The 16,916-nt window shown below is 44.3% G+C and overlaps 1 pseudogene; it reads right to left on the minus strand.

The window, feature by feature from the left end:
* Window positions 1–399: 399 nt before the first annotated feature.
* Window positions 400–885, minus strand: LOC114623518 (annotated as a pseudogene).
* Window positions 886–16,916: the final 16,031 nt, after the last annotated feature.

Consider the following 16,916-nt stretch of genomic DNA (forward strand, 5'->3'; position numbering starts at 1 on the left):
TTCAGCTGTACTATTAAGTTACCAGTATGAGATCTCGCCAATTTCTTTTTTTTCTTTTCTTTTTTTTTTTTTTTTTTTTTTTTCCGAGACAGGGTTTCTCTGTGTAGCCCTGGCTGTCCTGGAATTCACTCTGTAGACCAGGCTGGCCTCGAACTCAGAAATCCACCTGCCTCTGCCTCCCAAGTGCTGGGATTAAAGTCATGCTCCACCATCACCCAGCTTTTTGTTTGTTTTACAATTTGTGGTAAAATACTAGGGCAACATCTCTTCAAAATGATGTTTATCGCATATGTCAATTTTCCAATTACAAATAAAAATGAAATGAAAAAAAATTCAATGTAACTTTTTTTTTTATGGTGAAAAAAAGTGTCTATTTAGAATGAGTCATCTGGACTCAGTTTAGATGATCCCAATCTTGTTGGCAACATCCAGAGCATCATAATCAGGAGCCAAGTGGACATATGCCTTCTTCTCTCCATCAGGCCTTATCAAGGTATTGACTTTGGCCACATCAATGTCATAGAGTTTCTTCACGGCCTGTTTGATCTGGTGCTTGTTGGCCTTGACATCCACAATGAACACAAGTGTGTTGTTGTCCTCTATTTTCTTCATGGCTGACTCAGTGGTCAGTGGGAATTTGATGATAGCATAGTGGTCAAGCTTGTTTCTCCTTGGTGCACTTTTCCGAGGATATTTTGGCTGCCTCCGGAGCCACAGTGTCTTGGGCCACCGGAAGGTGGGTGACGTTCGGATCTTCTTCTTTTTGTGGCTGTGGACGCCTTTCAGCACTGCCTTCTTAGCTTTCAAGGCCTTCGCTTTGGCTTCGGCTTTGGGAGGGGCAGGAGCTTCCTTCTTCGCTTTCGGTGCCATCTTGGCGAAAAGCTCAATGTAACTTAAATGGAAAAGAATTAGTAGTTGTCCTTTTAAAGCAAACCCAGCAAGTTTACTATAGCGGTTTACACTGCTCCTTAACAAAAACTTTGAAAGAATCAGAGATGCATTACGAAACTTCAGTTGGTTTGTAAAAGGTCCAGGGGCAGGGCTTTTGTTCATTTGGTTTTTTTTTGTTGTTGTTGTTTGTTTGTTTGTTTGTTTGTTTTAAACAGTCCTGACATTTTGCCATGGTCACTCTGTTTCTGTTGCAGAGATGGTATCAGTAATCACCGAGTAGACAGGACTATATTGTTCAAAAGCACATCAACCAGATCCCAGATATTAATTGCACAGTAGCAATGTACTGTCCCCATGCATCCTTGTGTCTCCTACACACTCACATCTCTCAAGTGCATTACAGAACATAAATATGTGTTCTAATGCTTTTTATTGTGTACTTTTTTGAGGTAGTTTCTTTCTGGTCATCCTGAAACTCACTGTGTAGAATAGGCTGGCCTGGGACTTACAGAGATTCACCTGCTTCTGACTCCCAAGTGCTGGGATCAAAGGTGTGTGCTATCATGCCTGCCACTAATAATTTTATGTACAATTTTATAGTATGCAAAGAATTTGAAACAGGATATGACTTGAGAAAAATACAAGGGAGACCTTACTGCCATGGGGAAACTAGATACATTTGCACCCAACTGTATAATCAGAATACATTTATCAAAGCTGCTACTTAGTAAAAATTTCCCTATTCTGTTGTGTTGATTGGAAGGACCGGCATTGGAGGGTTTCCATGGAAACAGTTCAGTGCAACAAGAAATAGTATAATTTGGTCCACCTATCCACTAGCTTCAGGACAGCCACACTGTCCATCAGTTTATCTCAATTTAAATTTAAGAACATTTGTTACTTCATTCTGAAACTGGCAAAGCTGTCTGCCATTCTCTGTTTTTCCAGTTTGGGATCATGGTAGGCTATTCTATATTTAAACTAAAGCAATTTTAAGTGCAATAAGTTAAACACTTGGACATTGCATCCCTTTAAGCTAAAACAATTTTAATATAACTTTCTTTCCCAGAGACAATAGTACAAGAAAGAAGATCTTTTGTAAAAGGTCTTGTTGACTTCTACCTCCGTGAAACAGGCTACTTTATAAGGGAAATCTATAAGCATCTTTCAGCATGGGGTTGCCAAGACCAAGTTCTAAAATGTTTTGCCAAGGTTAAACAGGTGTACTTTAGGAGACTTTGAGAGACTCTTACCAAAGGATCCAGATTCTACTTTAAAACAGAAGGAAGGCATCTGGGTATTTAGCTGTTGGCTAGTGTCTGCCTACAACACAAGAATTTATGTCCCCAGTGCTGCATAAACTGGCAGTATGTCCCGGTGCTTGGGACATTCAGACAGAAATATCAGGTCATTTAGTGAGTTCCAGGCCAGCCTGAGAAATATGATATCCTATATTAAAAGTGAAAATCAACAAAAAAATGGGCACAAAAGCTGGGATTATAATTTGGTGGTTGAGTGCCTGGCTAGCACGCATTGACACATGTGCTAGTGTCCTGCTCCAAGAGGCATCTTTTCCTTGTGTCCAGAACCCTCTGTGAATGAGGTAAGCACACTCCACAGTCTTGTAATGGCTTATCTTGGTTGTCATCTTTTTGTTGTTGTTGTTGTTTTGAGACAGGGTTTCTCTGTGTAGTCCTGGCTGTCCTGGAACTCACTCTGTAGACCAGGCTGGCCTCGAACTCAGAAATCCACCTGCCTCTACCTTCCAAATGCTGGGATTAAAAGTGTGCGCCACCACTGCCCAGCATTGGTTGTCATCTTGACATACCTGGGAAGGGTAAACAACAATGGAGGAATTGCCTTCAGCATATGTCTGTCAGCTGATCTATGTAGGAGGGCCCAGCCCATTGTGGGTGATGTCATCCCTGGACGGTAGGCCCAGGCTGTATAAGAAAGGTACTTGAATGTGAGCCTGTAAGCAGTTGAGTAAAGGACATTATTCCATGGTTTCTGCTTCAAGCTTCTGCCTTGTTTTCCCTGGATGATGGCTTGTAACCTGTAAGCTGAAATAAATCCTTTCTTCCTCAAGTTGCTTTTGGTTATGGTGTTTATTACAGCAACAGAAACTAAAAACTACAGAAAGAGCATTTTAAAGCTTAGAGTCAAACATATGTTGAGGACCAGTGAGATGGTTCCGAGGATAAAGGCTAAAGGGTGCTTACTGTCAAGCATGGTGTATGGCCATGATCCCCAGGTCCTACTTGATGGAAGGAGGGGACCTCCACCCATTAGTTGTTCTCTGACCTCCACATGTGCACTATGGCATGTGCTACTGCTTGCATACATACAATAACTAACTAAATATAATAATAGTAAAATAAAAAATTAAACATAAGTAGGCCCAATCCATGGGTTAATGTTCTGGCTTTTCTCCATGGGTTTGTAGATCTTCATGATGTCATAAATTACATCTACTGTCCATCCTGGCTTACATTCATATTTATTGCCTGGAAACAGTCACTGTGTTTCACAATGAAACCTCCACATAAAATGCTGCAGTGTTACAATTATATACTCACAAAACATTAACAATATTTGGCAGACTGGGCATATTCTCTTTTTAATTTTAATTAGCATGTGAGGTATCGATATTGACATGGTGAGGTCATCTAACATTGGAATAATGGATCCTTCTTCTGTGTTGATTTAAAGATTAAAAAGGCAGGAAATGTTTAGGAATTCAGTCAAGTTTCTGTGAAAGCAGCAGTGCTCACAGCAAAGGACAAAGAGTCAGACTCCCAGCATTTGGACCCAAGACTCTGGCTGGCAGACACAAAACTTCTGTTTGGAGGTGGAATGAGCTCCTTTTTTGTGGGGCTATTGCAGGAGATTGGATAATTCAGACAGAATGGGGAAGTGGTTCTCACACAGTTTTCCCATGTATCCCTCCCATCTCTACCTTTGCACCATCCCCTTCTCTACCAGTTCCTTCCACCACATTTACATAATGAAAGTTTCTCCTCATGGGAAACAACCTATTAGGCTTGAATGGGAAATGTCCCCTTCAGGCCAGTTTTATATGGTGTTGAAAAAGCTAGGAGGCCACAGGATAGTGAGGGAGCTAGAAAGTCGCCACAGCCACCCACTGGCTGAAGGAGAGAACAGCTCCAGCACAGCAGGGGCCTGCCTGGTGAGGACAGAGTTTCTAGCAGCAGAGTAACCCACCTGCTCCTCAGATAACCTGAGTTGAAGAGGGAGTAATACCCTGGCTGCTTCTTTCATTGTAACCTCAAATCTTGTAATAGTGCTTCTGATTGGCTGATCCCAAGCTCATAATGAGCTCTAGGATGTGTGGTTTACGGAGGCAGCCCCTGTAAGAGAAGGCAGAGGGCACAGCATCCTGGGTTCCTATGTCCTCTAGCATCCCTCCAACTCGATAATGCACATCCCAACTGTACACTCTGACTACCTGGAGGTTGCTCTCTGATTCCTTGGAACAAGATTCCATGACTCATTTGCCTCCCCTCACCCCCCGCCTCACACCTCTTACGCATCTGAGCCACACATTGTGAAGGTCGAGTCGAGACAACCCATCATGATGACTGGTTTTCTCAAACAATTCCCTAGTTCAGTACCTTTTGGACAACTACATGCTGTTTCCCAAAAAGCCAGCATGTTAGGTGGCTTTCCCATCGCTGTCATCAAAACCAGAGAAAAGACCCTAATGGAGGAATGAAATGTTTTAGCACATGGTTGTGTGGTCTTCCCTGGGTGCTTGAATAAGGGCAGGAACATGGAATAGAGGAGTTTGTTCTCTTCTTGGAAGAAAGGAAGCAGAGAAAGGAGACAGGGATGAGGTCCAGGTAGAATCTTTAAGGACATACGCACTGTAATGATCAATCTTCATGGTAAACTTGGCTGCATTTAGAATCACTGTGGAAACATACCTTGGGTGTCTATGAGTATGGTTTTGTTTGTTTGTTTTTGTTTTTTTGTTAGCTAACAAGGGAAGACTTCACCTTGAGTGTAGGCAACACTGGCCATGGGCTTGAGTCCCGAGCTGAATAAAATGGGGAAACTGAGCTTGCTGATCGTGGATGTGATGTGTGACCAGCTGCTTCATGCTCTTACTGCTGGGATCTCTCCACCACCACGGTCTCATCAGATTATGGACATCACAAACTAAGATATTCCCAGTGACCCACTTACTGTAGCTAGGACCCAGGCCTCAAAGTTCCCACAGCTTCCCCAAATTGCCCCAAACAGCTAGGGACCTAGGTTCAACACGTAAGCTTGCAGTTCACATGCACATCATGACAGAAGGTGACTAGGTTTCCTCCAACACCGAAAGAAGCAGCAAAGATTGGTTTGTCCTTAAGAAAGAGGTTACTCAAGTAAGTTTTTAAAAAGTGGAGCCGGGGAGGAGGGAGGGATGGCTCAGTGGTTAAGAGCACTGGCTGCTCTTCCAGAGGACCGGGTTCAATTCCCAGCACCCACAAAGCAGTTCACAACTGTCTGTAACTTCAGTTCCAGGGGATTGATCCAACACCCTCATATAGACATAGATGCAGGCAAAACACCAATGCACATGAAATAAATAAATATGAGAAAGAAAAGAAGAGAAGAGAAAGATGTTATTCATGCAGGGGAGGCAAAATGTGCCGGAACTGACTGGTTCTGAAAATCCAGTGGACATGAGCCAGGTTAGCAAGAGAAAAGCAGCACGAGCTGTGTGTGACATGGGAACAGTTCACAAGGAAGTGAAGAACAAAGGAACGTCGAAGCCCAAAGGCTTTTATGTTAGGCTGAGCAGAGAGATGCAGGAAGGCTAGCAGAATTATTTGGGAGGGTGAAGGAAGATAGGAATCCAGGATCTGCTTATATAGAATTCTGTCAGTGATGGAGGCCATAGAAGACTGCCTCTTTACTCAGATGTCTTCCACACGGGACTTTCAGCCTTCTACTTTGAGAAAGCAGAGGGGAGATTGAGTGTCTTTAGTTTCTTTTGTTTATTTTTGTCTGATGCTTTTCTGTGTAAGGGATGAACCAGGCCTTCAGGATGCAGAAGTGGGGGAGTAGGGTGAGAGGTCTATGACCCAGTTGCAGCATCAGCCCTTGCTCTTCTTGAAACTACTTGTCTCTACGGCCCTGTCTTAAGTCCATTTGTGGAGGGGCTTTTGGTGACAGCTTGTCCTCTAGATGTGGGATCTGTGGCTGGAAATCCCTGGCTCTTAGCCTAGCATCTGTAAGGTGTGCTTGCTGGCTTGCACACTCACTGTGTATGCTTGGAGAAATCAATTGCATGGGTCTCTTTCCTTTCTCTCCCCTAGAGATGTTACAGGCAGTAAAAGTGTCCAAATTTGTGAGAAATTGGAATAATCAAGACTTACCTGGATGGAATGCTATTAACGACAGCGATTCACGCCAGAACGCCTTTCATCGGAGACACTCTGGGTCTGTTAACAGATTAAAAGTAGTAAAAGACACTGGCCTAGAGATTTTCATTATCTTGTGCTCTGAAGACTCAGATTTCATTGGTTTGATGGGTCTGAAAACACATTTTTATTGCTAGGGGCATAGAAGCCTCGAGCAGTGTTGTTAATAAAGCAAGGTGAGTTATAAGCACTTGTCTGATGGAGGGTAAATGTACCATACTCCGTTTTAAGAAAAATATAATATAAAAGTCTTACCATGGAAGAAAATCTTTATATGATCTTTTAAGAAAACTTTAAGAAAAATAAAGACATGACACTATATTAAATTTAAAGCCAGTGACTTATAAGCAGAGAAAAGCAAAGGCAGTCTGATTAAGGCTGCTGTAGTGTTCTGACAGGTTTTTATGTCTTGCCTGTTCTCTGGCCTCCTTAGCTCATAAGCTTTTAGGGCACACAGGCAACTCCATTCCGATGTAGTACAGAGAACACGCACTGAGAGGTTCTCAATAAACAGGCATTAAATCCTGAGTCCGGAAGGGACCTTGAGACGCCCTCTCTTCAGTCCTCCCGCTCCTGGGAGTACTGCGTTTGAACCAGCCCAGAAGAAACAAAATTCTTCCTTTAAATCTCTAAAATCAGAGACTTTGTGACATAAGTTAACTTCTCACATTTGCCTGGTGTTCTTCTTTCATGGTTTTTAATCATTTAGCTGTCTTAAGCCATATAGGATAGAGGGCCAGCTGGATGCACACAACTGTATAGCGATTTTTGTACTTACCACATAGGATAGAGGGCCGGCTGGATGCACACAACTGTATAGTGATCTTTGTACTTACCCCTGTTGCTAAATGGACAGTCTGCACCTGTGTGATAACTACCGGCCTCTGATTCTCTGTCTCTCCAAATGCCACACCCCTGCCTATTCTATTTGCTGTTACTGAGTTTAGCTGCCTTGGTTGAGGGGAGTCATACAGGCTTGATTAGTGTGTGACTGGCTCATTTCATTTACCACAGTGTTCTTAAGATTCATCTGTGTTGTAGCACATGACATATTCTCTTCCCTTTTAAAGGGTGAGTAATACTGGGCTGTAGGTGTAGCCCACACTCCTTCTGTTATCCTTTCTCTCATCCAGAGCTGTCTGGTCAAAAGTACCTCTTGATTCCTGTGAACAGAGCCGCTATCAACATGTCTCTTTGAGATTCTGCTTTCAATTCTTCTGATACAGCCCTACATGGGATGTGGATACGGTGGATAATCAATTACATGGTTGCCATCTTGACTTAATGGACAGAGGGAGGGAGTGTCAACTGAAGAATTGCCATCATTGGTTCAGCCTGTGGGTTTGTCTGTGGGTCATTGTCTTGATTGGTAATTCGTGCATGAAGGCCCAGCCCACTGTGGGCAGTACCATCCCCAGGCAGGTGAGCCTCCCATGTATAAGAAATCTATCTAGGCCTGAGTCTGGAAGTAAATTAATAGGCAGTGTTTTCCTGTGGTCTGTGTTAGGTTCTTGGATTGGCTTTCCTCCAAGATGGAGTGTGATGTGGAACTGTAAGTCAGAGATACCCTTTCCTCCCTGAGTTGCTTTTGCTTGTGTTTATTGAAGCAACGCAAGGTGAACTAGAACAGAGGATTCAATGACAAGTCAGTTTTTACTCTCGAGCTCACCATATTGTTTTCCACAGTGAACACAGTACAGTTTTGTATTTCATAGGTTGTACATGAGAGTTCCATTTCCCCACATTCTCTCTAAATCATGGCATTGACTTGAGTTTCCCTGGCTACAGATTGCACTGGACTTTCATTTTTTTGGTTACCGGTAAGTCTTCTCAGGAATGTCTGAGTTTGTTTGCCACTGTCTATCAGATGGGCTCTTACTATGTTGCATAAGCTGGGGCTAAATGTTGAACTCTTGGGGTTAAGGGATCCTTCCTGCTTAGCTTTCTAGGAATCTGAGACTGTAGTACTGGCCCTATCCAGCACATTTGGTTGTTGTTTTGCAGGAGCTGGAGGTAGGGAAACAGGATATTCCCATGTAGCCCAGACTGGCCTCCAGTGCACAGTCATTCTCCTTAGGCTCCTGAGTGCTGGGATTACAGGTGTGCCAACAGATCTTGCTCTAGGTGGTTTGCTTATTCTTTTCATTGTTGGCATTATCTGTCAACTGTTCCTTTCCTTTTGGTAGCACGTGCCAGTTTTGGTCTGGGAAGCTGGAAGACACTGAGGAGGAGGGCTATCCTGTAGGAGGACCAGCAGTCTCAATTAACCAAGACCCTTGAGATCTCTCAGACACTGGACCACCAACCAGGCAGCATACACCAGCTGATATGAGTCCCCCAACACATATACAGCAGAGGATTGCTGGTCTGGGTTCAGTCAGAGAACATGCACCTAACCCTTAAGAGACGGGAGAGAGTGGGGAGGTCTGGTGGAGTGGGGGCATGAGAACATCCTCATGGAGATGGGGCAGGGGAGGTATGGGATGTGGAATAGTTGGAGGGAGGACTGGGAGGGGGATAAAGTCTGGACTGTAGGAAAAGATTAATAATAATAGAAAAAGAAATGTAAGGGTAAGGCTGAGGTATATGTAACTCATTGGGTACAGTGCTGTACACACGGTTCAGGGTTCAGTCCTCAGCACCACATAAACCCGTGTCTAAGACACAGATGGAAGGAAACTGGACTTGCTTTGCCTTGAGGCTGCTAATCAAGGTGTGGAAAAATTTCCAGTGTTATAACTGTTTTACACATTGATAGGGTAGAGAAGTCCCTTTCACTGAAGCAACTTTTGATCTGGAGACATTTCTGCTCTCATAAGTAGGTAATGCCTGGCTTTTACCTAGTGTATCCCTGGCAGCCAGCTCCATGAAGAAGAATCCAGCTCAGACTGGTGTTGATGTGGAGGCTGGAAAGCCCTCCTGGAGGAGGAAGGAAGTCTTCCCTGGGTCCAGGTTAATTGAGACTGCTGGTCCTCACCTTTCCATGTGCCAGAAGGACAGCTTTGGACATTCCTGAACCTCTGTGGCTCAGTTTCCTCACTTGTGAGATGGAGTGATAGCTGCAATGCCTCTCTGCCAAGGTGATGGCAAAGGCTGGTTTAAAGCATGCAGTATGTTCAGAGTGGCTTTTGTCAGGAAACAGCACCCTGTAGGTGTTGCCTATTGAAGAACTGGTTACACATTCATTATTTCGGAGTCAGACATCTGTCAATTCCCAACCCAACCCAGAAGACCCTGAATTCAAGTCTCTGCCCTATGTCTCCCAGCTCCATTGTCTCAGACTTGGAAACTCAGAATTCTTCCTTTTCATATACTCAGGAAAACAGTATATCTATCTATCTATCTATCTATCTATCTATCTATCTATCTATCTATCTACTTTGTAAATTCTTTGGCAATACAGAGCCAGGTTCTCAGGGTTAGAGGTCAGAAGCAATGTGGTCCCCATAGACTGGTGACACGATAAAAAGAGGCCAGTAGATAACAGGTTAAAAGTTTGCATTTGGGCTGATAGAAGACCTAATACTTTGGAGTATCAAAGCACCTCTAAGCACCTCTGTGGAAAAAGCCAAAAAGGTAGTTGGGGCCATGGAAATTTCTAGCTGGGGATAGCATTGTCTAGCCTTGAGAAGTGCCTCCTTGCCATTGTACAAGGGGCACTTCTTGTCCCCTCCTAGTGTACCAATTGCCTCACACTTTCTGGGCTTCTGGAGGCTAGAAGCCAGGATCCAGGTGGCTGGGACCTTCACCTAGGGCCTCTGTCAAATGCTGGCAGATGACACCCTCTGGAGATTTGCATATGGGTTGTCCACTGTGGCCAGAAATCCCTGACCATCTTTTCTTCTAAGGATAGACTTGCTGAGGAGAATCCATCCTAACAGGCTTCTCTCCAACCCCTCATCCCCCCACCCCCCCCACCCCGCACCCCCTGTAACTACTTCTTTAAAAGCCTCATTTCCAAATTCAGTTCCATTCTGAGGCCTCTTGGTTACATTTGAAATCTATTGCAGGAAGTAATGCTAAGATCAATAAAATCCTCTACAAGCATGTTCAGGGAGTTTGGAACTCTTCTTCCACTCAGCCACTCTTTGAGTCTAGCAGGCAGTGGCTTGCTGATAGCACCTGATGAGCCTGGGTCTTGGAAGCATGGAACAATCCAATATGTACACAGAACTTTTGTGCACAACCCGTAGAGTGAATGATCTTGGATCATTTTCTGGTCTCATTGGAAACTGTTGCTGGAAAGGATCACACCAGTGCTAGGTACAACATCTTTTGGGGTGGGGCAGCTCTAGGAGAAAAACAAAGACCAGCTATAGATTGCCTTGGTGGGAGCATTTGTTTGTTAGTCAGCCAGCAGACGTTCATCCATGAGAACAGCACACGTGTTGGCTGGGAGAGAGAGACGTGAAAAATCAACATCTGCAAACAAGGCATTCTCAATGGGGCAGGCTGATGAGACTGTGCCTTGTATTTTGGACAATAAACTCTATTTATGATAGTCTCCCGGTCATTAAGTTGCTCTGCTGTAAGAGGAAACCAAGGCTATTAACTTCTCCAGATAGAACCAGAGGGAAGAGCGATCATTTCGTTTATAAGCAGAAGGGAAGGTTCTGCTCAATAAAGATCAATTAGACATCTCTGTTAAAAGGCTGCTTGGGAGTGGGGCCAACTGGAATTCCAGTATGTTCAACCCACGTGCTGGTGTTCCCTCTACCGCCTCACTCTGAGGAAGGTTTTAAGGGACTCTGGATAAAGTGCTGAAAGCACCACTGAATGGTGGCTCTCCAGTCTGTGACTGGATGGTACTTGATGCTGGTGCCTGCATGCAGTAGGCAGGCAGCAGTGTTGCTGGGGACAGCAGGCAACTTGAGTAGCACACTGCTCAAAGTTCAGATGAGTAGCAGGGTGTAAAGTATGAAGACAGCTTCCCCAATGGAGAGCTCGGTAGTCTGAGCTAGGAGTTCCCAGGATGCAGAAAGGTCTTACAGTATGTGCAGGACTCCCAGGTGTGTTGTAGGACAGAGATCACAGTTCAGAGCCCTGTACACTCTGCAGCAACACTTGCTTGCCACTTGGAATCTTTCTAGTTATAAACACTGCACTTCTATTTCCCGGCTTATACAGTGTCTTTCATGTGAAGTCCATCTTTTCTTGCTCAGAATCAGTTGCTTTGCTTCCAAAGCCCTTGGTGCAGTCTTCTTACAGTTCATGCTCCATGAGAGATTTTCAAATGTTGGTCTCTCATGATGTGAACTCCTTGTTTATCTTCTCATCCCTTCTTAGTCATCCATCTCTGGTATCTGGGGTGAAGATCTCTGTAGTGGGGAACACTATATACCCATGCCAGGAAATTTGGTAAGGCAGAGTGGGTTGAGACCAGGAGACTTGGTGGGCATACACCTGAGGCTTAAGTGACTCCCAGCTCCCTGCCAGACTCCTGACTTGGATCACATGTCATGCTTCTCACATAAAAGAAACCTGTCCTATGGTCATGTAGGCTCAAAAAAGAGTTTTCCATGCTAATGTGGTCCCTAGGGGCCTGGAGGGCTTAGCCAATAAGCTTCCCTTCCCAGACATTCCTTCATGCACAAGGTATTTAATCTCAGGCCCACCCTGAAAAGTGGGTATAGTTTTATGTGTGCATTTTCTGCCATGAGAATAAACTGTTTGGAACCATGGACTGTCTCTTTTCATCAGGATCCACCATGGGGATCCATGAAGAGGGCCTTTGCCTGCTGAGTTGCAGCCTAATCTCCCATAGAAGACCCCTCTGAGCTCCCAGCCACAACTGTCACCAAGCCTGCAAGCCTACAACCGCCAAGCTAAGGACAATTTCCTCCACTGGGACAAGTCAGAGCTCCCTGTACCTCCAGGCTAGATGCTCTCCCCAGTCCAAGGGCCCCAACTCTGTTTGGAGCCTGGATGTCAGAGAGTCTGAGAATTCCAAAACCCTGGTCCTTGTCGCAGGCCTGGAGACACTGAACCAACTCAGGGTTTCCCATGTCTCAGACTTCACTTTCCCACCCCTGGAGCCAAACACCTGCCCCTGTGGCATTGGTGGAGTGGGTAAGTGTAGTCAACTCCCTGTGTTCTGCCTCCCCAACCAGCCATGTCCAGTGGCAGAGCAGACATGGGCCAATGGCCCTACAGTGTAGCATGTAGTTTGATCTTGGATAACCTTCTTTGTAGTTGCTGCCTTCATGTTGGCTGGAGTTCTGAGTGAATCCAGGCGGAGTGAATTTGGCTCTAATCCCTTTTCAGTTTTAAAAAGATATTGGATTCCATAATCCCCAGTAGTGAGCCAGACATCAAAGCCAGAGGCTACTCTGTATCATTTTCCACTTCTATGTACCATGTCATCACATAACTTAGCAATTTATTATTCCTACATTTTTGTAGGTTAAAAACAGGGTGTACTATGGGTATGTTTCCTGCTGTGCATGTGTGGTGTTGCCCAAGGCTATGGCTCTCATCTGGAGTTCTGTTTCCACCCAGTCGATCAGTTCATCATTCACTCACTGTTGGCAGAACCCATTCCTTATGGATGCAGCGAAAGGATCCCTTATTCTAACGTTGTGAGTTGAAAGTACTCAGCTCCTAGAGTCCCCTCACATTCTGTATCTCATAGCCCCACAACTTCATAACCAACCATGGACTCTTCCAGTTCCTGGAGTTTGAGCCCTGGAGGCTCTGAACAGTTAGGCTTGGCTATCTCTCCTCAAATGGACAGTTAAATAAATAATAAGTGAACTGCAGAGCAGGGGATTTATTCAATATGGCCAGTGAGAAGAGGAATAAAATGGTCCAGTGAGTCCCCCACCTAATCTTCAGGGCCCTGGTATGAAGTGTAGGCTTAATTAGAGGGGAAAAGGAATGTATGATTGGGCAGTCCTGGTCAAGGCGTGATCCTGCCCATCACTTGCTTGTCACGGTCTCAGCTCTAGTTTCTCCTGTGAGGTGGTCTGATAAACTGTCAGACTGTGTAAAGACTCTGGCTGATACTAAACTTCATCCCTTTCCTTCTCCCCACATGAGATTCCATGAGATATTCCATGTTCATGGAGACTACTCTTTCAATGGTTTGGCAGCCAAATACAGGGGAACAAGTGTCTATGTGGTGCAACTTCTTTCCTGCCACCTGGTGATATCCCTACACCATCTTTCTTATGCTTAGATTCTCTCTGACCTGTCTCTGACCTTTAGACCCAGATTTAAAGAGCCATCTTATCCAGTCAGTCCCGTGTGATTGGATGACTGGAAGATGGTATATGACACTGGAAAGGACCATCTTTGAGCTATTTCGGAATTCTGCTACCACAGACAGTGAGATGACTTGATAGCTTCACTTCTGTCTGTGCCTGACCCAACAGTGTCCTCCTCCATAATTCAGTGGTGTAGATGAAGGAGGCCACAAATGTGGGTCTGACTGTGAAAGCGCTTCCTAAGGTGGGGAGTGAGACAAGTCGAACATTGCTTCATGCTGGGCATGATGCTTCACGGTATTTGGAAGAGTCTCATGTAGATCACCTGACTGAGACTTCAACAAGGGGACAACAAGCATTCATATCTTTTTAAAAGTGGCACTCCCAGTGGTCTGAGATAGGGAATCAAATGATGGCCAATCACCACTGTTTATAAATAAAGTGTTAGACCGTGCCTCTCCCACTCATCTGTTAGATGACTTGTCTGCATTTAGGATAGAGACTTTATGGTCAACAAAACCCAATGAGCTATCCGTGACTACCCTGCTGCCCCTTGGCTAATAGTTTGCCCTTCTTCTTAGTTGAGAAACATTACTTAGAAGATTAGAGTGGTAGCTGAGTGGCAAAATTAACATGCCTCACATGCATGTTGTCCTAGGGTTAGTCTCTAGTTAAAAAAAATCATTTGTTGAAAAGGTAACTGCTGGGGGTAGCAAGATGGCTCAGCAGGTAAAGTTGTTTACAGCCAAGCTTGATAACCTAACTTCTATCCATTTTACTCACAGGCTGGAAGGAGAGGGCCCATTTCTGTCTCCTGACCTCCACATCTGTGTTCTGTGGCACAGTCATGCCTCTGCCCCCTTACTCAAATGCATCAAATGAAGATTTAAAAGAAACACAACTTATGGTTTGGTGTAGGTGTGAATTCTGGGAAGGGTATTAGAGTTGTGTGGAGAAGCTTTACAGGCAATTCTCAGCTACACAGAAGCATTACTCTCAGGTGTGCTCTCCCACAGGCCGAGGGTAGAGCTTCAAGAGAGCTGTGATTGTCAGGCACAGGCCTTGCTCTCTGGACCTCGGTTTGTTTCTTTGACCTTGGCTGAGGTTTTGTACACCAAGAGCTTACCCAGGACAATTGTGAGTTCAAGAGTAGAAACACTCATTAAAGAGGCGCCATCATGTACACAAGGGACTCAGCCTATAAGTGAGATAGGCCTGGCAGGGCTTTGCTGATATCTGTAGTGCCCAAGCATCTTCCTCAGGAGGGGAGACTTCCTGTAAAGCAGTTTTCCATTATGTGGCACATTGAGGACAAAATCAAGCTCTTTAGAAATTCAGAATTCCCCACAGATCACCAGCTACTGCAAGAGGTCATAGCTGATTACCATACAATGGAGTTTGGGAGGGAATATTTAATTTTATGATTGAGAACCCTGGTACTTAGCAGGAAACCTCTACCCTCCCTTATTTTTGAGGTTAATGCTTTTAAAAATCATTGTCTGATGAGCTCATGAAAATTCAGCCAGCTATATAGTTGTCGAAGGAAAGTTTTTAGACAAATTGCTATGCCTTTGCCACATGAATCCTCAAAAGATCCAGGACTCCAGTAATACTTAAAGTTTCCAGGGAGTTTCATATTTTACTAAAAGGGGGAAAATCAATCTTGAATCTTTTAGTCCAGTGACCAAAGAATCACTTGATTGATTTTGTTCTGCTATGCAGGTGAGCATGCAATCCATCCCAATCTGATCTTACTGGGTTTGAAGTTGACTTTTTCTGAGAAGTATTAAATCAAGTGTTACATGGATAATACTGTGATACTAGACCCTCTTTACAGCCATTTTATGTAGTATATACAAACACCTCTAGGTACAGTTTCCTTGGAATGTTCTCTCCAATTCTTAGTTTGTGTTTGCCACATACGATTCTTCTTCTCAACAGCAGAGGGAGGCAAAGCTTTATGTAATGGTGCCTAAGACCCAAGTTCTGGGAAGGGACTCAAATAACAATAAATTCTGACAAGAGTGATATAGATCCGCACATTCACACAGAGACACACAAGAACACACACACACACACACACACAAAGACACAAAGACACACATATACACACACAAACACAAAAGCACAATTTGAAAATGAGTTCATTTTACTTCCGGTTCTTAACAGTATCACTTGAGAACCAAGAATAAGAAATCCGTAGAGAATATGGGGAAGGATTTTCACTTTGATGAAATTTGGTGTTGGGAGTCTTAGTGGTACCCTGAAACATGGCTGGATAATATAAAGAGTGCTTCATGGACTGGGTGAATTAAGACTAATTAAGGCCTCATGGCTGAGCTCCAGGTAATGGATCCACAACTAATGTCTCTCTCTCTCTCTTTCTTTTTTTTTTTTTTTTTTTGGCTTCTTCAGTAAGGTTTGAAAAGCCAGAGCTGCAGAAAGCCAGGGCAGGGGCAGCATGGATCCCAGCTCTGACTGATTTTGAGGTCTCCTAGGCAAGTCCTTTCCTGGGTGCCCATCCACACGTGGTTGCGGCTGGGAGCTCCTGGCCTTTGTGGAAGGCTGCCGGGGGTGGAGAATTCATAGACATTTATTCTATGCAGCCAGCAGCTTTGACTGGTCTCTACCTGTTTGTGCTCTGTGGCTCTGAAGGGAGCTAAGGAAGAGACACAGAGCCTTTGGATGGGTCATATGAAAATCTGTGTTAGTTTCACTTCAGAAATGGATTCATAAGGCAATTGAACACAACACCAAATGCTTTTGGTAGCAGTCATTGAATGACTGAACTGGGTAGAGCTTGCCTGCCATGGACCCAAAATGCTACCTTAGACAAGACTCCTGACCTTCCCTGTTCTCTGTAGAATGGGGAGTGTAATCTGATGTTCCACAGAGGCTGTTATGAATATCCAATGAAATGCATCTTTGGGATGACCAAGAATTCTAAATCATGTATGGGACAAATTGTGTCTGAGTTTGAAGTGAAATGAAATTTGACTGGGGCAGGAAGAGCCAAGGCAGGCCAGGACTAGAGCGAAGCAGGCAGGGTGGCTGAGACCCAATATTTAAGGAGGAATATTCTCTTTCAGGACATTTTGACGTCATCTCTGAGTAAGGCCCTGCAAACCCATGCTTCCTTAAATTTTGTGCTCTAGACACTGTGTTTGTCTCAACTGTGGCAAAACTGGTCCAAGCATGAGTAAAACTCATGCCTGTTAACATACCGAATGCAGTCCATATTGATTGATTGTAGAGAAGTTTGTCTTTAGCTAACTTACCTTTGCCGAGGCAAACACCGAGAGACTATTTCTTGGACTTACTTCCTTGTACTGTTTTATTTGCTTGTAACCTTAAACTAGTTCTCTTGCCCCCATTTAATGGACAG

Source organism: Grammomys surdaster, unplaced genomic scaffold (genome assembly GCF_004785775.1).
Source record: "Grammomys surdaster isolate TR1022 unplaced genomic scaffold, NIH_TR_1.0 198, whole genome shotgun sequence".
NCBI lineage: Eukaryota > Metazoa > Chordata > Mammalia > Rodentia > Muridae > Grammomys > Grammomys surdaster.